This window comes from Eschrichtius robustus, chromosome 2 (assembly GCF_028021215.1).
Source record: "Eschrichtius robustus isolate mEscRob2 chromosome 2, mEscRob2.pri, whole genome shotgun sequence".
Classification (NCBI taxonomy): Eukaryota; Metazoa; Chordata; class Mammalia; order Artiodactyla; family Eschrichtiidae; genus Eschrichtius; species Eschrichtius robustus.
This window is the reverse complement of record NC_090825.1, coordinates 19,123,107-19,149,982: the sequence shown is the minus strand read 5'-3', so window position 1 is coordinate 19,149,982 and position 26,876 is coordinate 19,123,107. Positions and strand designations below refer to the sequence as shown.

Sequence of the window (26,876 nt, the reverse complement as noted above, 5' to 3'; positions counted from 1 at the left end):
CTCTTAACAGGATATATATTTACTATATATGTATTGTAAAAAATATGGTAATTAAAATTTTAAAAATCCATATGTCCAAAAGAAACCACAACAAATTGTTGGTAATGTTTCCCTTCATAACTGAGAATGCACTGAATAATCTATACTAATTTTATATTTTAATTCTTAGATTACAAGAATATTATATGGTGGTGGTGGAATGAATTGGGAGATTGGGATTGACATATATACACTAATATGTATAAAATAGGTAACTAGTAAGAACCTGCTGTATAAAAAATAAATAAAATAAAATTCAAAAAAAAGCATATTATAGGGCTTCCCTGGTGGTGCAGTGGTTGAGAATCTGCCTGCCAATGCAGGGGGCACGGGTTCGAGCCCTGGTCTGGGGAGATCCCACATGCCGTGGAGCAACTGGTCCCGTGAGCCACAACTACTGAGCCTGCGCGTCTGGAGCCTGTGCTCCGCAACAAGAGAGGCCGTGACAGTGAGAGGCCCGCGCACCACGATGAAGAGTGGCCCCCGCTCGCCGCAACTAGAGAAAGCCCTCGCACAGAAACGAAGACCCAACACAGCCAAAAATAAATAAATAAATAAATAAAAATAAAAATTAAAAAAAATAGTAAATATATATATTTTTAAAAAAAGCATATTATAATAGGTCTAAGACATTTTAAATAATTATCCAACTCCTGAAAGTGTAATGATTATACCTTATTGTCTTCCACTTTGCATATCTAATATTTGTCCCAAAAGAACATGATTTATCACATTATTTTAAGAGTTTAATAGCGATATAATATCTGCTCTTCCTATAGTATAAATATAATTATATTAGTTAAAAATGTATAGATTTTATGTAATTATAAATCATTAAGTTTTGTTTTATATGAAAAACTATGAAATAGCATAGAATAAAGCATTCTTATGCTTTTTATTTTTATGGCATCTTACTAAAGAATATAGGCTATATACAATGAAATTTCTTTAAAATAATAGATTTTGTAAGCTGTCTATAGTTCTACCACACTCAGGAATATAATAGCAGAAGATAAATTTGCATACTAGAACCACTTGCGGCAGTCTCTTAATCTGTGTGGCTGGTGCCTTATAATTTTGTCATAGTCAGAAATAACTTTCTTCTACCTTCTTACCCCTGAAAGCATTCCACTGACATCCTTTTGTTCTGTTGAAACAGGATTGGCAATGTATACATTATTTGAAACTAATAGCTCAAACCTGCCCTCATAGAAGAAGTTGTAGATGCCCTTTGAATATTTGGCCCTAGATGTCCATCACAGTAGGCAATTAATTTGGTACATTGTTACTATATTCAATTCTTGGCCTTTCTGCCAATACTGCCAGACAAATATTCTAATTAATGCCAGTCAAAATGGTGATTTTGTGGTATGAACATTTTAAAGGCTAAAATACATTTAAATACAAATTTATACTACATCAGTTTCAAAAATATCTAGCAGATGGCAATTTGAATTGAATATCCATTTGACCTGGACTTGGGCCTCATGCCCAAGATTCAACATTTTTCAAAATTTATGAGCAATATAGACAAATTTAGTCCTTTTTAAGATTTTTTTATCACACCATATAATTCCAGGTTGTATTAATGTTATGTTGAAGGAATTTGCTTTGAAAACTTATCTTTCCTTTTGTAAATGATATTAGATTGTTTATTGAAACTTTGTTTCTATGTAAGGATCATTGAAACTAACTAATAGGGCACTTGCAATATTGATGCTACATCCAGTGAAATTTAACAGAAGAGTATATCTGAACTTATATGAGTTTATATACCTGGAAGCATAGAAATACTGACCATGTTTATTGTTTTTAGTACCGGTTGTTTATTTCAGTTATCTTCTCATCTATATAATGTTCATAATAATAGTCTGTAGGTCTCCAATATTATATGACTGCATCTAATTTCACAGAGGGATGTGGCTTCATGGGCTAGATCAATTTGTAATGTATAGCCTTCTGGTAAGGGCTATGAATTTTGATGCTAATTGCTAGATATAATTTCAGGGTACTTTTTATCAAGGATCATCTTAGGCAGAGAGACTAAAGTCCAAACTGAAACCACATTTGTAGAGTTTAGTAGAAACAGTGTCATAGGCAAAAGAAAATGTTATCCAAATGAGAAAATAATTGTAAAGCTGGTGTTTTGAGAAGAAGAGAGAGAGAGAGGATTTTAAACAAATTTAAAAGGTACTTAAAGAGATGGCCCAGGGTGAAGGGAGCCTATGTTCTAATCCTACTTCTTTGACCTGTGAACTTGGGGCCTGTAGTAGACAGAATAATGGCCTCCCTCAGGAGGTTCAGATGCTAATCCCAGAGAAAGACTTGATAGACCATTGCTGGCTTTGAAGTGGAAAGGGGTCTGTACTTCCAGTTTCTGGCCTGACATGTAAAGAGCATGGAAGTTCTCACTCCCTCCTCAAAATAAAGAAAGAGCTGAAGAAACTGAATATCAACTTTCCTTAGATCTATAAGAAAAGTGAGGTCAAGGATAAATCACTGCCCTGAAAGCTGGAGAGATGGATACCAAAAATCACAGCTTTCCAACACCACAGCCAAGAGCAAAAACCCAAGCTGGAGCCAGAAACTATGCGAACACTTTAAATGTTATTGACAAATTGCCAAAGGTGCAATGTAAACTAGCGTGAAATCAAAACACCAGGGGCCAAGTTTGGGGGAACAGAGCTCACATTTATGAGTTTTACCTCCAGGATCCTTACCAGCTTCTCACATTGAAGATCAGAGAAAGATTCCCTTATGCTTCTTGTAGTTGGGAGAGGAAAAGTAACCATTTTGAAATACTCCCGAACATTCTGTTCCCTTTATAAAGGACTACACTCAAAAGAAACTATTTTACCAGAGCTTACCAACTTTGGGAAAGGGAAATTACACCCTTACTAGCCTTCTCACTTACAGGGGGAAAAAAGTGCTGAGAAGCACTATTGAAGTCACATCCTCAGAGCACACGCTCACTAAAAAACTGAGACCTAATCATAGGACTATAGGATGCTCACCTTACCCCACAGAGACCAGGCTCCTGTACAATCAGGGATTACAGCTAAAAGGACTGCAAAGCTCAGACCCTTTTTAAGAAGACAAGCAGGAGACAAAATGAAAGACACTAGAGTAAACATTAGCCTCTAATGCATACAGCTATAGCAAACATTACCACAGTTTAACCTCTTGCCACATAAACTTAACACCTCCCACTAAAGGCCTGTTTACTTCAGTACCTTTTTACCCAATACATCACGTGTGCTTTCAACAAGGTATTATAAGCCATGCTAAAAGCAAACAACTAAACAAACGAATGAAAAACCAAAAACAAACAAATAGAAAAAACCAGTTCAATAGACAAAGTGAGCATCAGAACCCAGACTCAGGTATAGCAGAGATTTTAGAATTATCAGACTGGGGATTTAAAATAGTTACAATTAGTATGCTGAACTAACGGAAAAGTGGAAAACATGCAAGAACTGATGGGTAACGTTAAGAAGAGAAATGAAAACCCTAAGAAAAAAAATTTTAATGCTGGAAGTCGAAAACATTATAACAGAAATGAAGAGTGCCCTTTGGACTCATCAATAGATTGGAAATTACTGAGGAAAGAGTCAGTGAGCTAAAAGACATGTCAAAAGAAACTTCGCAAACTGAAAAGCAAGAGAAAAGTGAAAAAAAATCAGAAAGTACATCCAAGAACTACGGTACAATTATAAACAATGTAATACATGTAATCCAGAAGAAGAGAGAAAGGGATGGAAAAATATTTGAGACGCCGAGGCGTCTGAGGAAGGGAGGGCGGCAGCGGTGGTGGTGACTGAGCAGAGTCCAGTGACAGGATGTTGGTGCTGGTATTAGGAGACCTGCACATCCCACACCGGAGCAACAGTTTGCCAGCTAAATTCAAAAAACCGCTGGTGCCAGGAAAGATTCAGCACACTCTCTGCACTGGAAACCTTTGTACCAAAGAGAGTTATGACTATCTCCAGACTCTGGCTGGTGATGTTTATATTGTGAGAGGAGACTTCAATAAGAATCTGAATTATTAAGACCAGAAAGTTGTTAACTGTTGGGCAGTTCAAAATTGGTTTGATCCATGGACATCAAGTTATTCCATGGGGAGATATGGCCAACTTAGCCCTGTTGCAGAAGCAGTTTGATGTGGATATTCTTATTTCAGGACACACACAAATATTTGAAGTATTTGAGCATGAAAATAAAGTCTACATTAATCCAGGTTCTGCCACTGGAGCATATAATGCCTTGGAAACAAACATTATTCCTTCATTTGTGTTGATGGATATCCAGGCTTCTACAGTTGTCACTTCTGTGTATCAGCTAATTAGAGACATCGTGAAAGTAGAACGAATCGAATACAAAAAATCTTAAAGTGAGGCGTGTCCTGATGATTTTTCTGTTGGTTTTTTTTTTTTTTCATTTCCCTGTTCAACTCAAGTAATTAAACGTTTAAGAGCCACAAAATTGTATCACTTTTATAATATTTTGCAGTAAAACATAATCTTGTTTTCTGTTAATACAATGTTCTAAGCTTCTTATAAACTATAAGATTATATTTAGTTTAAGTATATGATTTCTATGAAAAAATGTCCACCACACAGTAAATGGTCACATGTTAAGAAAAATTTATCCTTGTAAATGTCTTCATAGTTGATATTTGGAAATTTATTACCAAAGTAGTGCATGAGGGGAAAGAATCTAGATTTTCTCTGTAGACATTCTTCTCTTCTCCAGTAACAAACAGTTAACTTTCATTAAAAAAAAAAAAATTGAGCTGAGGAATTTCCAAAATTAATGAGAGACCAGAAACCACAGATTAGGGAAGCTCAGAGAAAATGAGCAGAATAAATAACAACAAATCTATACTAAGGCATGTCATATTCAAACTGCAAATAAAACAAAGACAGGAGAAAATCTTGAAATAAGCCAGAGGGGGAAAATACACATCCTACCTACAAATGAGCAAGGATAAGAATTACATTAGACTTGTGTTCAGACACCATGCAAGTAAGATATTTAAAACATTGAAAGGAAAAAACCCACCAATCTAAATTTCTGGATTCAGTGAAATTATCCTAACTGAAGAAGAAATAAAGACTTTTTCTGACAAAAATTGAGAGAAAATGTTGCCAGTAGACCCACTTCGCAAAAAAATGTTTAAAAAAATTCTTAGGAGTGAAAGAAAAATACTACAGGTCAGAAACTTGGATCTATATAAAAAAGGAAAAGTGGTAAAGAACAAATTCATAAAGTATTTTAGTTTTCTTATTGTTAATTGATCTAACATAAAAATTTGTTCAAATAGTTATAGCAACAATGTATTTGGAAATTATAGTTTATAGATGAGTAAAATGAATGACAGCAATGTTATCAGAAACTGGAAGAAGAAATTGGGTATGCTCTGTTACAAGGTACATGCACCACCTGTGAGGTGGTACTGTGTTATTTAAAAGTGGACTTAAAGTTGTTATAAATGTATGTTGCAGACTCCAAGGGAACCACCAAATGAAAAATAAAAAATGACAAAAAGAGTATTAGTCTACAACCTCTAGAGGCTTGAAAAGTCAAAGAAACATATTCTTCTATAAGACCGAAAAAAGAACTGGCAAAACCTTGATTTTAGCCCATTAGGACCCATGTTGAACTTCTGACCTAAAGAATAATAAATAAATAAATAAATAAATAAATAAATAAATAAATAAATAAATTTGTGTTGTTTAAATCCACTAAAATTGAGGTAACTTGTTGTAGCAGTAATAGGAATCGAATACATGACCTTTGGCAAAATACTTAGCATCTTTCATACAATTTTCCTTTGTTGCAAAATGAGTGGTTAGATTCTTATGCTAATTCCTATATCTGCAGTATTGTTAGAAAGAGTACTAAGTTTAAAAATTCTTTCTTTCTTGTTTCCTTCTTTCTCTCTTTCTTTTACTTTCCTATTCTCCTTCATGCATTTCCTTCCAAGACTTATTTAGCATCCTAAGTAAGATACTGTACTTGAGAGCTAAAAACAAATACATCAGAGAAAATTACAATATAATAAAAGTCAGAAAAAGTAATTATAGATAAAATTATAATTACATTGTAAAACTACAGTCAAAACATAAGGTGGGAACAAATAAGACACAAATCTAAGTCAACACTCCAAAATTCCATCATACTCCAAAAACAGCATTTTTATTTAAAAAAACCCTTAGCATAATATTGGGGTTATAATACTATGAAAGACTGCAAGGACTAGACTGTCTTTCCAATCTGCTCTTAGCTTTTACTGAACAAAATTGAGAACACAGATTTCTTCATTTTGCAACCATAATGGCAGAGGGGAAAAATTAGCAGAGGAAGAGATTTCATAATTTGTAGACAAGTCAAAAGATGCATGTAAAGAGACAACAACAATGTACAAATGCTATCCAATAGTACTCTCTGCAAAGATGGAAGTATTTTATGTTTGTGCTGTTGGATATGGTATCTGCCAGTCACATGTGGCTATAGAGCCTTTGAAAAGTGGTTTCTATGACTGAGGAACTAAATTCTTAATTTTAACTACTTTATTTAAAATTTAAATCCCTATACATGATGAGTGGCAACTGTAGTAAACAGTTGAACTCAAAAATAGTAATGATGATTAACTAGATCGTGAAACTAAAATCTCAAACTATGACTCTTCATATGCTTATATCCCAGATGAATTTTCTCAAAATGAAATATTAAGTTGTATATTTCCAAGGAAAAAATGAAGGATGGTGTTCTTATCCAGTTAGTCATTCACCAGGAAAACTTTATCAGACGTTATATTGTGAAAGGATCTGGAACATTCAGTGTTGCTAAAGGGACACCAGATAGTACTCTTTCATCTCTTGTGGTATTTGAATGCCAGGATTTACTTGTTACAAAGAAGTCTGCCCTATCTCCTTATGAAAAATTGTAATGATTTTCATTACCCTTTATGCTTACTTATAAAAATGTATTTATAATATGACTTAGATGTAAAAAAATACGAGTCCATTGGATCAAGATAGAAAATGGTAACAGCTAATTTTCTTGGCATACTACGGATTAACACTCTCTTTCTTCATGATACGGTAGCCATTTACATTTTATTCTAGTTTATAATTTCATATAAGCTTTAACCACTAAAATATAACATGACATATCTCCTCTATAATAAATTTTTTAAATTCATGATAGCACTTTCATTAAATATGCTTTCTCATGTATGATAAGTTTCTCTCATTACAACATGGAAAGAATATTACTTAGGACACTGGCTATAAATACTTAATTAGAAATAATAATATAAATTTATGCTAAAATAAAAAGAGATTTCCTACAATTCTTTTAATTTATGATAGTCAATCAAACAAGTAAGAACAATTTCAAATGACCAATAAAAAGCCCAACTAAGTGATGGAAAAATGGAATCCATTATTGGGACTCTATGCTACATTTTTAGAGGCCTGATGCAATAGTGACAAAGGACAAGATGTTTAACCCAGCAGTTCTCAAACTTTTAGACCTTAAAGTTTATTCCACAGAAAAAATGAAATTAGTATTTAAAGAACTAAATTTTAGGAAGTGTGGTTCTGGTTTCTCTATGTTTGCAGCAACCAGTATTTAAAGCAGCGCTCAGGAGGAACTTCCCTGGTGGTCCAGTGCTTAAGATTCAGCACTTTCACTGCGTGTGGCCTGGGTTCAATCCCTGTTCCAGGAACTAAGATCCCGCAAGCCGTGTGGCACAGCCAAAAAAAGAAAAAAGAAAGAAAGGTAAAGCAGCACTCAGAATATGTCTGCACCATGCCAAAACAACTAATCCAGTCAAACTGAGGTGACAGATTAATATGATTTTCACAATTACCAATTTATTAATTTATGTATTTATTCCTTGCACCTAGTATGTGTAAGTAATAAGTAGTGGCACACAAAGTTGGAAGAGTGAGTGATTTTGACACACTTTGAGCACTGAATATTATTTTCCTTTTTTCAAATTAACTTGGCATAACATAATTATGCAATATAACATAATTATGAGATAAATTATATTATTTTTATTTATCCCTGGGTCTCTCTTGAAATGCTTTAGTGTTATGTGCCTAGAATTCCTCACAGATGCTGGTGTCATATGCATATTTATAATATATGGAAAGATAATCATTTTCCTCCTTTTAAAACATGATGTAGGAAAGTGAAGCAACTTCTGTCAATTTGATTTTCTGTGCACTTTATAGGTAAGGATCACTAAGCTCCACGGATGGCATATTTTGGCTAACAGTAACGGCATGAAAGTTGGTGTATAGGTAATCAAAAGACAAATTCCTTGTGACACTCAGTCATCACTGTATATGTTACTCAATTTATGAATACTGAAGATTATTTTTGAAGAGGATATTAAAGTGGAGAAAAACTATAAATAAATAAATAAAAATGGAGGTGAACTTTCTTCAATTAAATTAGCAGAAGTTACACCTCCATGATGTTCATAATCTTCAAAATGCATTCATATATCAGATCAAAAAGGGTCAGGGATGTAAAAGCACAGCTCCCAGTATCCAAGTTCCAGAGCACAGAGCAGCAGAAGGAGTTGAGGTGCAGGAGAGAAAAGGTGAAAGCATAGAGATGTTATCTTTATTGTCTACAATCCCAAATGTATTGTACTATACACATATATATTCCCTTGGCATCGATCTCCAGGACAGGACAAAAAAGGGAAGAGAAGAAAGAAATAGCATGCATCCCAGCAGCTGTACACAGAGGAGGCTCAGGAGAGACAAATATATACTAAATCACCATAAAAAATGTGAAATAATAGGGTATTACTGCAAGCTAGTCTGACCTCCTGCTCACCCTACAGGGACACAAGAGGAAAGCTGAGAAGGGATGTGCACCCAAGGGAGGGACCTCACACATTTAGAGAGAAATTCATTCACAGTTACTGTATTATCATTTAATCAGTTCACAGTTATTGAGAGAACAAATATATATTATTATATTCTTTCATTGCACTCTGAGAATTTTAAATTATATTTTCATTATTTCTTGATTGAGAGTCAAAGTTTTCATATTTCCCAATGTGTACACATATAGATATATATATTTTCATTTTATAAACTGGAAGTCTTAAAACAGTTTTTAAATACTATCATAACTACATATTCCATATATATGTATATACATACACATATATATTCTCAATCTATCAGTTTAGGATTAAATATAATCTATATACATAATTGTGTCTTTCCCTTTCTCTCTTTCTATATATAAAATCTTGATCTGTCAACTGTGGATGGTTATAGAAGATAAATAAATTTAGAGCAATAAATAAATAAATGTTGGAAGTTAAGTGATGAACAATGGCAAAGTAGGCAAATTCAAAGAAAGTACGCTACTTTTGAAATGAATGCCTGATAATGTTATCAGAGGTTGAAAGCATTAAATAATGCAAAGAAATTACATTATAATGCTGAAAAGAAAATGATCTGCAATTCACCATTATACTATCAGTAATATTTTGTCAAACCACGTAAAACAAAATCTCACAAAATATAATAATGTACTGAAATAAACACAGTATAGCAGTAAAAAATGTTCATATCTTAACCCGTGAAAGATGTAGTATATAAAAGAAAAGATGTATAGGATAATGACACAGCTCAACGCACACACACACGTACACACAAGCACTTACATATGGACACATTAGTGCTCTCTCTCACACATAGACACACACACAATAATCACGCAATATTTTCACGTAGAAAATCTCACTATATACCCAAATAGGAATAGTACAAACCAAATTCCTTGATCATTAAGCAATAAAATAAGGAATATTAAAAAAAAAACTCATATTCTAAGAGAAAAAGAAGAAATAATGAAAGAATCAACAAAAGAAAGAAAAGCGAACCAAAGAATTAACAAATCAATGGAAAAGGAAGGAAAGAAAGGGAGAGAGAAGAAGGAAGGAAGGAAGGGAAATTGAACATTATTGCTGACAGAATTACAAAAAAACAGAATAACAAAAAATAAATAAAAAGCATTAATTAATAAAGAAAAATTTGCAATTAAATGACTAGAAAACAATAATATAAAAAGATCATGATTTTCTGATAAATAGGAACACTGATGAATAGATAAGAGCTGATTTTTTGAAAAAAATATCAGAAGCTAATACATTCAGAAAAATAGAGCAAAATTAAAAACACAAATATACAAAATTATAAATGAAAAAACACCCAAAAGCATAGAGAAAATTTTAATAGTTATAAATCATTTTACTGAATCACATGCAAATAAATTTGAAATGATGATCTTACAACTGTGTCAAAAATTTTTAAATAAACTTAAAAACAGATAAATAAATAAATAAACCTAAGCCAAATTATTATCTGGTAGAAAAAATAAAGATAAGTTGTCAAACAACTTTCACTGCAGAGACACCAAAACAATAATTTTGAGGCTATTTAAACAATGGGTAAATGCTTTCTACACAAGGGAAATTGATTCCACACCTTTGGTGATGACTCTCTTACTAATTTACACATGAGCCAGTCTATGAACTACAGCTACCAAGTCAACACTGAGATATTCAGAGTTTCTCCCCGACTTCTTGTGATCATGTCACAGATTATAGTATATGGAAAGCCAAATGATTATTTTTTCAGGATGACAAAAACTAAAAGGTATCTATTGTTTTTCTGATATCACAGAAAGTAAAGTAACTTAAGGCTCTTATTCTGCTCAAGTCTCATAGTTGAAAATAGGCAGTCAGAATCAAACCCTGGTCTATTCAACTCCAAAGACTTTGTTCCTTTCATTGTTTGTGCACTTTAAAGAAAATGAGTTTATTATTTGAAACAAATTATAGAAAAAGTTTCTTCACATGACTCCAAAATACTAAGCTAGTTTGCTAGAAAAACTCCATAGGGTTGTTTTGCTTTGTTTTTGCGTATTTCATAAAAATGTATATAACGTCTGTAGATAAAAGTGTTTAGAACATTTAATTGATTTGTCAAAAAAAAAAAGTCAGGTATTCTTTCCTGCAGTGACTAAAGTGGATATATACATATCAAAACTAGCAGGATAGAAAGATATGGGGAATAAAAAGACCTTTGACTTTTAAACATAAATTTTTTATTGCCAAGGTTTTAATTACTTTTGTGATGTTGGGAGTCAATGATTGTGGATATCAAATGACATGCGGTCTAATACCTTTTTTAAAAAAAGATTTGGAGAAGGAGATTTCTCACTTATTCTTCAATATTAGTGATTATAATTTCATAACAATTACAATTATTTTCCTTTACTTTGTGCTGAAACCTCTAAAAATGGAATACCCCCCAAATATTTTTAATGAGAAAAATCTAAAAAGTGTTAGAACTTTTCTCATCTATGTTTTTCTCCTATTTACTCCTTATTCTCTTTACTTTCCACTTTTTGACTGTGGAACATGAAAGCTTTTTCCACCAAAATTATTACTGTTAGCCTTGGGGATAAGTTGTTTCTTTCCTCGACTTAGACACAGTTCAATCTAGATACTCTAATAATTGTTGTGTTTTAACTTCATATTTACTGCATTGTTCAAGGTTGTTTTTTTTTCATGCTCTGTTTGTGTTTATAGAGAGTTTGTCCAAAAGTGAAGACATTTCTCATATTTTATATTTGTTACATTCCATGAAGCAGCATGATTTAAATGTCATTTCCTTTCTTTGTTGATGATATTTCCTTTTAAATGACTTTCTATGATGAGGTTCACATACCAAAGTGATTTCGTTTTGTTTTGTTGATAATTTGCATGAAAGAAACCTATGAAACATTGATGGTAATTGGGTAACTCTAGTGACTATAGCTAGCTCACTCTCATTCCTGTAGTTTTATTATACAAGTACTATATCCTTTTATGAAGGAGTATGGCAATATGTGTCTTAAAATGAAAAATGCAAACCTATAAACAGGTTTATACAGTCGTGTGGTAATATTTAAATCAATGTTATCTATCTGTGATGCTTCTAACTTCATAGAATGATTCAAAACATTTCACATGGACAATGAACCAGCCAGAGCTGATAACATTCATTTGGCAACTAAAAATGAGTTACTCTTTTGGTACTTCTAAAACTGCTGAATTTATGATTTTTTTAACTTCATGACCTAGTTTACATACATCACTGAAATGTAACCTCAGGCCATGCAGTCAAGTTTTTTTTTTCTTTTGATAACTGTTTGTTGATATCTAAGTCTGCCCAGTTGTTTTGGTCACATTGGAGTTAATATGTGTTTAGGTCAGAGCTGCTACATTTGTTAACTGTGTGCATTAGTCAGTTTGGATTAAAATCCATTTAAGGAAATGGCTTGTTCTACTACAGAGTAGACCTTGTAAGAACAAAGACATGGATAGATATGTATGAATCATTTCAGGTCATTCTATTGATTCTATTCAATTTGCTGTATAAAGTTTGTGGTTTCAACTTATTTTAAATAATGTCCAATGTTCTGAATTTTGAACATCAGCATATTAATTCCACTCATTAATGCCCCAGAAATATAAGAACTGAAAAAAAAATCTCAAAAAATTCAAAAGAGTGTTCCTTGAAGGCTCACAAGGAATTGCTAACAGCAACCCTCTAAAGACTTTTCTGGGGAAAAAAATGATAGTTATCTGTCAGAGATTTATACCCAAAATGTTTCCTAATTAAGTTTAATCAATAATCTTTTAGCCCTCCTGGAACAAAATGTATTGTTAAATAACCACTGATTCCAGAAAGTCTCCTATTATTTTTATATCACATTCTTGCATGGCTGAATAATATTATTTTACTTCAAATTTATTACTTGTTTCCTGATCATGTGTGATTGTTGTTGTCATACTTAGTGATATATTAGAAAGAGAATGGCAATTGGAGTCAGACAAATCTAGGATAAAATTCTAGCTGCACTAATATCTAGTTGAGTAAATTTCAATCAAGTTCTGCAATTTTTGATTAACTTAATAAGCATGGATTATTTCAAGGATTAAATAATAAAGTGTCTAGGGTTCATAGAACCAGTGTAGTACTTAGTTGGAACTCAATAATTTTTTCTTTATCCCATCTTCTTATTCTCTTCTCACTGGTATTACTCTACTTCTCCTAAAGATCATTTTACATTGTCCAGTTCTTGAATTATATTCTTTTCAATGTCCAGTCTTTTTCTGAGAACTTGTTGCCCTTACTCTCGCTGCATGGATCAATCCTTTTTGATAAGCAAGTTGATCTACAATGGCTCAATACAAAAGGTAAAGATTTTATGAAGGCTTCCAGAAAAAAAAAATCTTATTTACATTCCAGAGAGGACATGAGATGGAATGATGCTTTAAGAAATTTCAAGTATTGTCATCTCTCCAGAGACTAGTTTTATGTCCCAGAAAATAGCAGCCACACATTTCCAACATCACTTTAACAATCACTGTCTCACTTGACAATCATCCCTATGCTTGCAATTCTTATCCCTGAGAGGAGGGGATAGAGGTTATTTTCTCTTAAGAGACTCCTTTTCCAATAATATCAAAAAGCTTGATACTAACTTTAAGGCTCAAGGTAGACTCACTGATTTGTCTACTCATCCAAAACTTAGCTTTTCTTTCCCTCCTTGAACAGCCTCTCTATTGGAATTTTCAACATAAGTTCTTATTCCACAAAAGAGGTTCTGGACATCTTTCATATTAACTATTAGGATAGTTTAAGTCTTGCTGTTCCTTAGCAAAACAGAAAGTATACACTAACTCCTTGGAGACATCTAATTGAGATATCAAGAAAAAGATACATATAATAAGAAACAAAAATGAGAATCCATGGATGCTCAATTTTCTAATTATACTGCAATGTCATTTTTTGGTATGAGATGTGAAAACCTGAACTTGTGTGGTATAAGACTGTAAATAAAAGTTTCCAAATATAAGTGAAGGGAGTTCCCCTGGTGGCGCAGTGGTTAAGAATCCACCTGCCAATGCAGGGGACATGGGTTCGAACCCTGGTCCAAGAAGATCTCACATGCTACGGAGCAACTAAGCCCATGTGCCACAACTACTGAGCCTTCGCTCTAGGGCCCACGAGTCACAACTACTGAGCCCACGCTCCACAACTACTGAGCCTGTGCTCTAGAGCCTGCAAGCCACAACTATTGAGCCTGCGCACCACAACTACTGAAGCCTGAGCGCCTAGAGCCTGTGCTCCGCAACAAAAGAAGACACCGCAATGAGAAGCCCACACACCACAACAACGAGTAGCCCCTGCTCACCGCAACTCGAGAAAGCCCGTGTGCAGCAATGAAGACCTGATGCAGCCAAAAATACGTAAAAATAAATTTATAAAATATATATATATATAAGTGAAATATAAAATAACTGAAACCTTCTCAAATTAGAAAGGTAATCAATAATTGCCCAATTTTAAAGCCAGGGACTAAAAAATTATAAAATATGTTTACGGCAAGTAAACCACAACCTTGCCCTTCATTCCTTAGACTAGTTTAGAGTTATGGGAATGTTCAATTTTATAAGTTTTTTGGAAATTCATTTCATTACAATCTTGCGAACTACACAGTGGAAATCAGGCTCTAAAAACTGCCAATTTTTTCTGTGAATCCAAATTAGTTTCAGAGCAGGTGATGAACAGACATAAAAAGGAAAGTCCTTTTCCATCAGCAAATGTCTCTAGACAGTCAAACATAATGAGAAATCATGTAAGTACAGCAATTAAGCCAAGTGAATGGTTTTAATGCTTAATGACCGGTTTTATTTCTAATTGAAGCCAAGGAAGAGTTAATGCCATGGTATATGCTCTTGGACGACTTTTGACAGAAAGATTGTACTGTACTATTTTTCTGACAAAATCTGTAGAACATATTAAATATTTGTTAGATGCAAAGACAAGGGATACATTTGCTGGCATTTTATATAAGATAAAGCATTTACTCTCCATGATGATTTCCATGAAATTGTCATCATCATCATCATCATTATTGCACTGTTCCACTAAGACATTTTAATCCAGAAAGTCACAAATCTATTTGGGGTTAGATATTTTAATATATTCTTTTCATTATGACAAATGCTCATCTCTGTCTTTCTAAAACACATGTTTAAGGGAAACCTTATGTTTCTTCATTGAGAGTGGCAAAGGAGCCTAAGATTAGAGCTTCGGTCTTTGTGCTGTCCTTAGAGTTCTCCCAGGCTTCCTCATCAATGTGCATTGTTTTGCCTGAAGCCATAGTTCATGCTGTTTATTTTATGACATGTTATAGGATGACTTTGACCCTTACATTGGAAGCCATTCGGTTATACCCACTGACTCTCAACATTCAGCTGCCATCTACATTTGCTCTCTGAGAACACTCAGGAATATATTGAATTTTAACACACCACATAGTTGCTGTGGGAGATCAATTATCTCTGGATCTTTTTTTCTCTAACATAGGCTATTCAACTCTTCCATAAATACGGAATGCCTTTTTTTGTGCCAGGTAATCGTTATAGACATTTGGCCAATATAAATGAACACTATGCTATAATCAATCTTTCTCTCTGAAGTTCATGACTCATGTTTGCCTGAGATGGTACTGATGTTGGGGCTACTCCAATAAAATGCATTTTTCATTCTATACTTTTGTGGTTCTTTGGTACTGGAGATATTGCATTGAAATAATACAGATGTGATTTTTGCGGTCATAGGGTTAACCTTCCAGGTTTTTTAATGGAAGGTCATGGCAGACAATTAACAAATAAACATATAGTAAAAAAGATAATTTAAGCTAAGATTAAATAATATGTTGAAGATAAAACAATGGGTAGGTGATTAATAAAATAGAGAATAATTTTGTGAGAAAAAAATCATTGGCAGGGCATTTTATCGAGTAAGGCCTTACTCAGGAAGTGATCCTCAAGCACAAACTTTATTCACAAGAAAGAGGTATTCAGCAAAATACCACGGGTGGAGTATTAGAGCCTAAGGAACAGCCAGAAAGATGGTGCGATCTGAGCATTCTGAATAAGAGAAAAAGTGGTATAAGAAAATCTACAACACATTTTTAAAAGATCCTTTTGGCTATGGTGTGAAGAATGGATTAATAGAGCCAAGAGTGAAAGCAGGGAGGCCAGTTAAGAGGATCTTCTTCTGGCTCAGAAGACAGGGCGATCACTGGGACAAGTGTGGTGAGAGCGGAAACAGAGTAGAGAGGAGATCATGATGATTTTGGAGGTGAAATGAGGAGCTGTTAGATTGAAAGGTGTATCAGGGGTTGTAGAAAGATTGTAATTTAAGATAGTTCCTTTGTGTTTCAGCTTGAGAAACTCTGTGCATGTGTGTGTGTGTGTGTGTGTGTGTATTGGTGGTGGTGGTTTCTTGAAATGGGGAATATCAGTGATAAAACATTTTAGGGATAAAAATCAATGGGTCAGTTTTGACCTTATTTATTTTTTCAGATTCCTCTTAGACTTCTGTGGGAAGATATTATGTAGCTGTGTATGGCGTCTTCTTTTCAAGAAAGACTACTGCAGAGGAAATTTAAATCTCACAGTCATCCACACATAGTCGCTGTGGGCCCAGAAGAGATTACCTCAGAGGAGAGTTTAGATGAGAAAAGGAAAAAAAGAAATGTCTTCTGAGAACTCCTTGAGAAATCTCAAAGTGAGATGTTCAGTAAAGGAGGAGATGCCTACCTATAATCTTCAAATGGCTTCTTTATTAACTACAGGGTGAATTTCAAAGATGTAAGTGTAAAATGACAGTAAGACCCAATTGACCTTCCTAGGTTTTTCATACCATATTCTACCAAACTCAACAATGTCTTATTCATGGAATTCTCTTTTATTCTGGCTATATTGAAAATATTAACCCTTGATGATCTAAAAATTACAGTACAGCTTCTTGCAAAAAATTCCCCTTATTAAACATGATTAAGTTTAAATATAACTTGGATTGATAATGTGTTTAAAGCAATGAGGATAAAAATGAAAGTCATTATATGCTGACTAGACATATAATATTCCTGGGGAAGAATGATCTGAGTTAATAAATATTTCAAGTTATATAATACTTAATAGCATATAATTTTATTATCTTCTGGTATATACATATTTTCATTGATCTCAACTACTTATGAATATTTGATGAGGAGATGATTAAAAATTATCAGACTGACTGGTTTTATAAAAATGTGATTTTCAATGTGCTTTAGTGTTTTGAAAAGTACTTTTAAAAATTCTTTTCATGGAAACCATTTGATGTGATTTATCATTATAGTAAGGTTACATTAAGGAAAGAAAAAATAATATCATAACAGTTCACTAAGTCATTATAAAATCTGCATTATGCAAATTCTGATTAATGTTATTCAACTAAATATTACCATAAGTAACTACAAAGGGACAATACATCTTTTACAGTTGTCTTATTTTCTGATTTTGCATTCCAGTGTGTCTAATAAATATATCAATTACTGAAAACTCTACCTATTCTGAGGAATTAATATTTTTCTATAATAATATGGGAAGCATAGCAATAAACACCAAATGATTATGACGACAGTGATGATGATGATGATGATGATGATGATGATCAGGGCAATGAAGGTGATGACGACCGTGGTGATAATAACTCTCTAGTACAAGTCTACCAGAACCTAGGACAAGTAGTTGGATACAGGTAGATTATTTGAGAAAAAGCAAGACTAAGGCAGTGGAGATAGGGTGAAAGAAGAGGTGATGAGACAAGGAAGCGGAAAGACAGTTGCAGATATTTTACTGAACTGTGGGCAACTGGGACCTAATCCCACTGTGGGCCCTGTAAGGACTCATGTAGAATATGTCACAGAATTGTACCTCCAAAGTAGGGGAGGTGGAGTTGCACCAGGGGCTAATCTCTACTCCTGGGCCCACCCCACCCTCACTCCTCGGGTCTTCCCTTGGTGTAGCATATCTGAGCCAGCTTCATTTTGTAAGGAAAAGCATAGAGACAGAAAAGATGAGCGTTTCAGCAGGCCCAAGAGGTGAGACACTAGTAGAAACCGTGTGAACTCTCTACCACAAATGGAGCTGAACTGTGTGATGGATCAAAGGCATGTGGTAAAGGGCCCAAGTACTGTGTGCTACACAGCCTGTTAGGGATGATGACAAGGATGATATAGAAGAGTTGTGGAAATAGAATTTATGGAAAGTTTGATAGCTTGCTTAAGGGTTAGAAAATAGTGGAACAGGGCTTCAACCTATGGTCTAAATTTCCAAAGCCAGTGTTCCTAGCCACACTATACTCTTTTGGTGTTTTGTTTTGTTTTTTTTGTTTTGTTTTGTTTTTTGGAATTCCTTTATTTTTATTAATTATTAATTAATTAATTTATTTTTGGCTGTGTTGGGTCTTTGTTTCTGTGCAAGGGCTTTCTCTAGTTGCGGCAAGCGGGGGCCACTCTTCATTGCGGTGCGTGGGCCTCTCACTATTGCGGCCTCTCTTGTTGCGGAGCACAGGCTCCAGACACGCAGGCTCAGTAGTTGTGGCTCACGGACCTAGTTGCTCCGTGGCATGTGGGATCTTCCCAGACCAGGGCTTGAACCCGTGTCCCCTGCATTGGCAGGCAGATTCTCAACCACTGCGCCACCAGGGAAGCCCTGTTTTGTTTTAATGTTTAACAAGGAGAAAGAAAGATAAATGTGCAATAGCTGAACCAAGATGGCACTAACTTCTACAGTCTTAAGACTTTAATTAATCCCTTTAAACTAAATGGGATATATGTCAATAATTATTAACTGTGTTCTTGGCTGTGAATTTTCTGGATTCTAGCATTTCCTATAACCATGGAAAATTAGCTCTGATCACCATCATTTGCCCCAGAAATCCTGCCTGCTCTGAGTTTATTTGCTGTCTTAAATTAAAGCACAAGCCATACTGAGATAACTGATAAGATAGACTTTACATAGCAGTATATGATAATTTCTCCATTGCAATTCAGAGATCCAGTATGTAGGCTAATGAGCTATTCAGAGGTTAAGTATGTCTTGTTTAACTTGACCAAACTTTTTCACATTAATACGCCTTGAAATTGCATCATTAAACACTAAACTTCTAATTCTTCCCTGTGTTAGATTTTGTGTTTATATAAAGCTAGTTTCAATAAAATACAGTTTTAATAAAAGTACAAATCACTATAAAAATTGAAATCAGATACAGAATTGTATTGCAATAATGAAAAGGAGATATGTTTTAAGAAGCTTTATTACAACCAAGCTGACTTATTTAAACCCTAAAAATTTGGATAGTTAACCTAGAAGGAAGCATAAATTCCTATTTTGTACCTTTGAGTTAAAGGCCATGAGAATCTCTTAAAAATCTTCTAACATTTGACCCTTCTCTTTCTCTGGAGGCAAAAGTGACTCTAAGATTAATGTATTTTTTTCATTTCTGAACACATACTCAGGACTAGAAGAGAAGTTAGGAGTCTGGCGTAAAAAAGTAAAAAAAATAAAAATGCAAATAGATATATATACCTTTCACTACCATGAAAATGCCCACTGGTTAAAACCAAAATAAATAGTTCACTCAGCTACAAACCTCTAAATTTGTAATGTGTATTCTCTGTCTCCTTGTGTCACAGGCTCATGAATGCTAAACTGAGAGGATAAGGAAAGAGGAAAGGGGATGTCTGTTTCTATTTTTATTTCTGGATAAATTCTAATATTGTGTCCTCCTAATTATTTCCCACTTCCTATGAGTTTATAGTATTCATCATTAAATTTAATAGATTTATTGAGTAAGTTAGTTATTTCTTTATTCATTTTCTCCACTATTATCTTACCCAGACTAAAGTTGTTCACATGAATGAGTAAAGGCCCTACTTTTACGCCAAGATAGTATTGTAGACAAATTGAATAAGTAATCTCAGGATTTGTGACTAAGGTGGCAACTGAAGTATATTAAACAGGATGTTATTTATCTTTTTTAAAAATTTAAAGAGTGAGTTTAATTTAAACACTCTGACACATGGAAAGAAGAAGAATGTGTCTAAGACACACACACACACTCACACTCACAAACATACACATCTACCTTACCAGCTAATATTTCCTTGTTTTATGAGTTAGATCAGCATGAAGGATGAATGACAGAGCAGAGGAAAGTATTTGATCTTACTCATTAAAGATGGTCTGTGGAGCTTCGTCAAATGCAGTGAAGAGAAACCTTTGGAGTGGGTAGAGTTAATGAGGGGGAAATCAAGTGGATCTTTTCTTGACCTTGTGATGTGCATGTAACAAGGGCAGACAGAGTGTTTAACTCATAGTGAGGGCTCAGTACCTATTGGTTCTTAATATAGTTGAATGGTAAGTTGATCATATGATACTCATTCACTGATTATTTGTTCCATCATTTTCTATTTCACTGTGTAAATATTTCAACAAATATTCAAGAGTTTAGTAATATTCCATTGCCATCAAATGGCAAGAATAGGCTAAGAATATTCTTCTGATAACTAATGAAAAAAATGCTTCCATATACATGGATCATATTAAAAGACAAATGGAAAAAAAATTGCCTGATAAATAACATCATGAGATAGTCATCAAAAAGTTTTCTGTATATAACTATATAAGGAGAATTTTCTATATGTATCTTATTTCCAAAAGTTTTTTCCTGTTTTTGGACTGTTTTGGTCTGCTGTCTTCTTATTCACTTTCTATATGTCAACCACAACTACATACACAAATGATAAAACAGTTCCTAATCCAATAAGCAGCGAGTCTATAGGAGAGAAAGCCACACTATTATGCCACAAAATTTATGCAACAAACATACAGTGATATGAGGACAAAGGAGAAATTATGTTATTTTGCCTTCTTGCTGTTGTCATAAGAATTTCTTCAATCTCTTTGTAAATATTTACTGAAAATCCAAAGAACTTTTCAGGCATTTTACTAGATGTTCTGGGCAAAGAAACTTGGTATGAAGCCCCTTCCTTACAGAAACGTACATTCTAGCCAGGAAAACAAGTAAGTTATAATGATCAGTTCTATAGCACAATAAGCTATATATAAGGTTTTCCTGGGGAAAGATAAATTAATTTTATATTCTGGGTAAAGTCTCAGAGAATAATGCTGAAGTCAAATATTGATAAGTAAATAGTATTAAATAGAGGAAGAAAAAAGTGCCAGATAGAAGGATCATGAACTAAAACAAAGATCTTGGCCAGTTTGATTGGAAATAGAGTCCAAAATGTGTGTGTGTGTGTGTGTGTGTGTGGAGGTGGGGGGGTTATGAACTTTAACCAGGTAGTTATGAATCTAAAAAATTTTTTTTACTACAGAAATAATCCAAACCAGTTCATTTTTATAGAAGAGTTTACCTGAGGAATGTGGAAAGTTTGCTGAATGTGGTAGAGATGATAGACTAATAGCCTAATTAAGAGTGATTTAGGGTAACTGCTTTAGTTTTGGTGAAAAACAGGACTTGTCTCTAAAGTCTGTCTCAGGAAATGTTGATGATTTTTCATCCCAGACCACTGGAATCACAGCAATATCCCAACTAGGAGTCCAGGGAGTCAGAGGAGAATGAAATAAATGGGATGATGGACAGAGTCAGACAGGAAGAAGAAAGTCCCCAACAAGGAATTAACAGGTAATGGGGCATCGGAGTTAAGGCCTTAGAAAAAATGACTTAATTTTAAACATCAGCACCAGAAGGAAGACGGCTCCAAGATAATTATTAAAAATTCAGAACTGAGTACTCTTTAAGAAAGGAAGATTTTGGATTTGGTTTTACCCTAATAAAAAAAAACAAGGATAGAGTGAGGCATCTATTTAAAAAGCTCAGTGGAACCAACTGCCATGGATGTGGATCTAGACATACAAAGATTTATATGAGAGCATATGTCCAAATTCAATACACTGAATTTGTGAATATTATCCCCATGCAAGTCTTTATACTTTAATTTATAAATTTAAATAAAGATATAGTGTTCTGGACTGAAAGTCTGTGTCCCTCTAAAATCAAATGTTGAATCCCTAACCCCCAATGTGATGGTACTTGGAAGTGGTCCCCTTGGGAGGTAATTAGGCTGAGATGAGGTAATGAGATTGGGGACCCCTAAGATGAGATTAGTGTCCTTATAAGAAGAGGAAGAGACCAGAGCTCTCTCTCTCTCTCCACATGCACTCCCCAAGGAAAGGCCATATGAGGACATAACAAGAGACAGCCGTCTGCAGACCAGGAATCTACTTTGACCATAAACATTCCAGCCTTCAGAACTGTGAGAAATGAATGTTTGTTGTTTAGGCCACCCAGTCTATGGTACTCTGAAATAGCAGCCAGAACTGACAAATACAGAAGTTGATACAGCTGATACTGAGAAGTGGGGTAATGTTGTAAAAAATACCTAAAAATGTGAAAGCAGCTTTAGGACTGGGTAGTGAGTAGAAGTTGAAAGAGCTTTGATGTGCATGCTAGAAAAAAATGATATTGTCATGAAGGGGCTGTTCAAGGTGATTTTGGTGAGAGCTCAGGCAGAATAGAGATAGCTTCCATCTTCTCAGAGAATACATAAATAATCATACACAGAATGTTGATAGAAATAGGGACTACAAAGTGATTCTGATGAGATTTCAGATGGAAATAAGAACCTATTATTTGACAATGGATGAAAGGTATTCCTCTTCATAAACTGGCAAAGACCTTGGCTTAATTGTGTTCTAGTACTTTGTGGAAGATAGAACTTGCAAGCGATGAAACTGAATATATTGCTGAGGAGATTTCTAAGCAGAGTTTTGAAGAAATGGCTTGCTCCCTTTTGACTGCTTATAATAAAATACCCAAAGACAGAAATGAATTGAAGAAGAAACTTCTAAGTAAAAAGAATTCAGAACTTAAAGATTTAGAAAATTCTCAGCCTATCCTATTGCAAAAAATCAGAGCAAGTGTTCTGAAAAGAACACTTAGGGTGTGGCCTAATAATCATTTGATAAGGAGATTAGTATGGGTGTGAACCATGAATTTAATCAGCCACATCAGGAACACAGCCAGTTTAAACTGAAGGAGGCAGATATGTGATGGAATGAAAGAAGGCTGTTGGACTTCTTAGATTCTACAGGAAAGAACAATGAGCTATTTTGATGCAACTTGCACTATTCTTCAAGAAAAGGGACAAATGGAGAAGTGGCCAATATGGCAGAGTAGGAACACCCTGAACTCACCTCCACCCAGAGACACACCAAAATTATAATTCTATGAGAACAGCCTGAAGCAGAAAAGATTTTCCACAGCTAAAGACATGAAGAAGGAACTACAGGATAGGTAAAAGATGCAGAGACAAGATATAGTCAGCAGCCACACCCTGGGGTCCACACAAATGAGGAATATCATAATCATAGGAGTTCTCCCCGAGGAGCTAGGGATCTGAACCTCACATTTGAGATGCTCCCTTTAGCCTATTAGCACGAGGGATGCAGTCCTGCCCTCCAGTGACCCACAGCCACCACATGAAGAACAGCCTAGCAACCAGGCCACGGGCCAGGCCCACTTACCCCCACACCACAGTAGTTGACCATGCTACAATACAAGGGTTGATGAAGCCCACATAGGAGAAAATCTCAGAAAAAGAATAAAGCAAAGTAGAGCTAAGCAATCTATGTGATTCCCACATACAGAGTACCCCTAGAACATATTGCTCTGGTGACCAGAGGAGAGCACGCTGCTAAGTCCCATAGTACGTCTCCTAAACAAGGCCACTTCTCTGAGATTGGGAAAAGTAACTGATCTAACACAATGAAATAAAAAAGAGAATGGGGAAAAATGAGGAGACAGAGTAATATACTCCAAATGAAGAAGTAAGACAAAATCTCAGAAAAAGAACCAAGCAAAATAGAGCTAAGCAATCTACCTGGCTAAGGGTTTGATTAATGATTATAAAGATATTCACCAAACTGAGAAGAAGAATGAATTAGCACAATGGGAATTTCAACAAAGAGTTAGAAAGTATAAAAAAGAACCAAACAGAGCTGAAGAATACAATAAGAGAAATTAAAAAATAAACTAGAAGAATAAACAGTAGATTAGATGATACAAAGGAACGAATAAGTGAACTGGAAGACAGAGTAGTAGAAATCACCCAAGCTAAGCAACCTAAATGTCCATCGACAGATGAATGGATAAAGAAGATGTGGCATATATATATAAGGGAATATCACTCAGCCATAAAAAGGAATGAAATTGAGTTATTTGTAGTGAGGTGGATGGACCTAGAGTCTGTCATACATAGTGAAGTAAGTCAGAAAGAGAAAAACAAATACCATATGCTAACGCATATATATGGAATCTAAAAAAATGGTACTGATGAACCTAGTGGCAGGGCAGGAATAAAGACACAGATTGAGAGAACAGACTTGAGGACACAGCTGGGTAAGGGGAAGCTGGGATGAAATGAGAGAGTGGCATGGACATATATACACTACCAAATGTAAAATAGATAGCTAGTGGGAAGCAGCCGCATAGCACAGGGAGATCAGCTCGGTGCTTTGTGACAACCTAGAGGGGTGGGATAGAGAGTGCGGGAGGGAGGCTCAAGAGGGAGGGGATAAGGGGATATATGTATGCATATAGCTGATTCACTTTGTTGTGCAGCAGAAACGAACACAACATTGTAAAGCAATTATACTCCAATAAAGATGTTAAAAAAAAAAAAGAAAGAAAGAAATCACCCAAGCTGAAAACAGTAAGCAATAGGGATGTAATATACAGCATAAGGAACCTGGTCAATAATATATTAATAACTTCTTATGGGGACAGATGATCGTTTCATTGTGTATGCAAATGTCAAATCACTATGTAGTACACCTGAAACAAACATAAATTTGTATGTCAACTATATTTCAGTAAAAAAGGGAAGAATAGCCCCAAGGTAATTTAGAGATCATCAGGGCCATTGTTTCTGTTAAAAGGCCATATGGATTCCAAACAAAGACTTGAAGGCTGGGCTAGCCTCAGAATGAATCACTCCTATCTGATTTGGATGCTATTCAGATGAGAGTCTGGAATTGGAATTGACACTTTAGAGTTGTTGTTAGAAAAAGTTAAGACTTTGGGGGCTATTGGTATGGAATGAATTGTATTTTACACATAAGAAGAACATAAACGGGGGTAAAATTTTAGGGGTAGAATGCCATGGATTAAATGTGTCCCCCCAAAATTTATATGCTGAAGACTTAATCGCCAGTGCAATGGTACTTGCACATAGGGCCTTTGCGAGGTAATTTGGTTTAGATGAGATCAGGAAATTGAACCCCCATTATGAGACTAGTGTCCTTATAAGAAGACGAAGCAACCAGAGCTCTCTCTCTCTCTGTCACGTGAGAATACAGTAAAAAGGTATCCATAACCAAGAAGAAGGTTCTCATCAGAATCTGTGATGCCTTGATCTTGAACTTCCCAGCATCCAGAAGTGAGAAATAAATGTTTATTTTATAAGCCACCAAGTTTATGATATTTTGTTATAGCATACCAGCCTGAGCTTAGACATGTATCTAAAATGTAGAGTATTGATTTGAACACTTATCATTTTATTTGATTTAATACTCTATATCAGTGTTCTGTATCATTTCAATAGAAATGTTTGTGATAATGAAAATGTTTTATATTTGCACTGTCCAGTACGGTAGCCACTAGCCACATGTGCCTATTAAGAATTTTTAAATGTGGCTAGTGAAACTGAAGAGTTGAAGTTTAAATCATATTTTATTTAGGTTAATTATATAAATTTAAATATCCACATGTGGCTAGTGGCCAGCCATAATAAACAACACAGTTTGTATAATCTTATGCAGCTTTTTTCTCCTGATTATTATTTTAATCTTGGGGAAAGAAACATTTCTTAGTTGCCATAGTTCTAATGTCTTTCAGCTTCCTATTGATTCCACACATTGAATAATATCAATATTATTATACCTCTTTACAGTAGGTTTATTACATATACTAATTTGTACTAAGTTTTTCATAATTGGACCATACTTTTTATGTTGCTATGTTCTATAGCCAATTCATTGTTCCTATATTTTCTGCATAGTATTCTATAGCCTCTAGTGAACCAAACTCTCAGGAACACTCTATATTAAGAACTTCATTTATTTCTGGCAACCTGTTTACTGAAATATACATATCCTCATATTCAAGAACTTCAGTGGAGTTATTATTCTGGGCTTTTCTTTGACTTGCCTGCTAGGTTGTTTATATTGTTCCTGGTTACTATGTTGTCTCTTTTGTTTGCTCTCTTATTTTTGTTACATGTAGCTACAAGTACTTTTCTAGGAAAACTGTGAGGGTAAATTTTCAGAATCCTTCAGGTGAAAAAAATGTCTTTTTTCTTTTCCATGTTTGATTACTAATATTTTGAATAATCATAAGTCACATTCCTTTGTACCTTTGGAGATGCTCCTTCATTGTTTTCACCCATCAAGCATCAAAATTTAAATATGATGTAAGTATGATTCATGTTGATTTGTTGGTAAACTCTTTACTTTCTAGAAGATTTTAGGATCTTTTATTTATCTTAATTTCTGAAATTTTATCTGGATTTTACCTAGCTGTAAGTTTCTTAACTTCATCTAACCCTTAGCAGGTTTTTTTCTGCTTGACCCTCAACATGTTCCTTCAACTCAAAATTTTTCTCATATTAACATGTAATATCCCCTTTGTAATATCCCCAAATTTATGTTTGTATTTTTTGTGTGTATGTTTGGTTTTGGAAATCTGTTAAATATAGGTCCTATCTCTTGGATTAATCCTTTACATCATTTTCCTTCTTTGAAAAAATAC

General features: G+C 34.4%; 1 pseudogene; it reads left to right on the top strand.

Annotated features, from left to right (window-relative positions):
* Positions 1–3,873: 3,873 nt before the first annotated feature.
* LOC137755936 (vacuolar protein sorting-associated protein 29 pseudogene) lies at positions 3,874–4,428 on the top strand (annotated as a pseudogene).
* Positions 4,429–26,876: the final 22,448 nt, after the last annotated feature.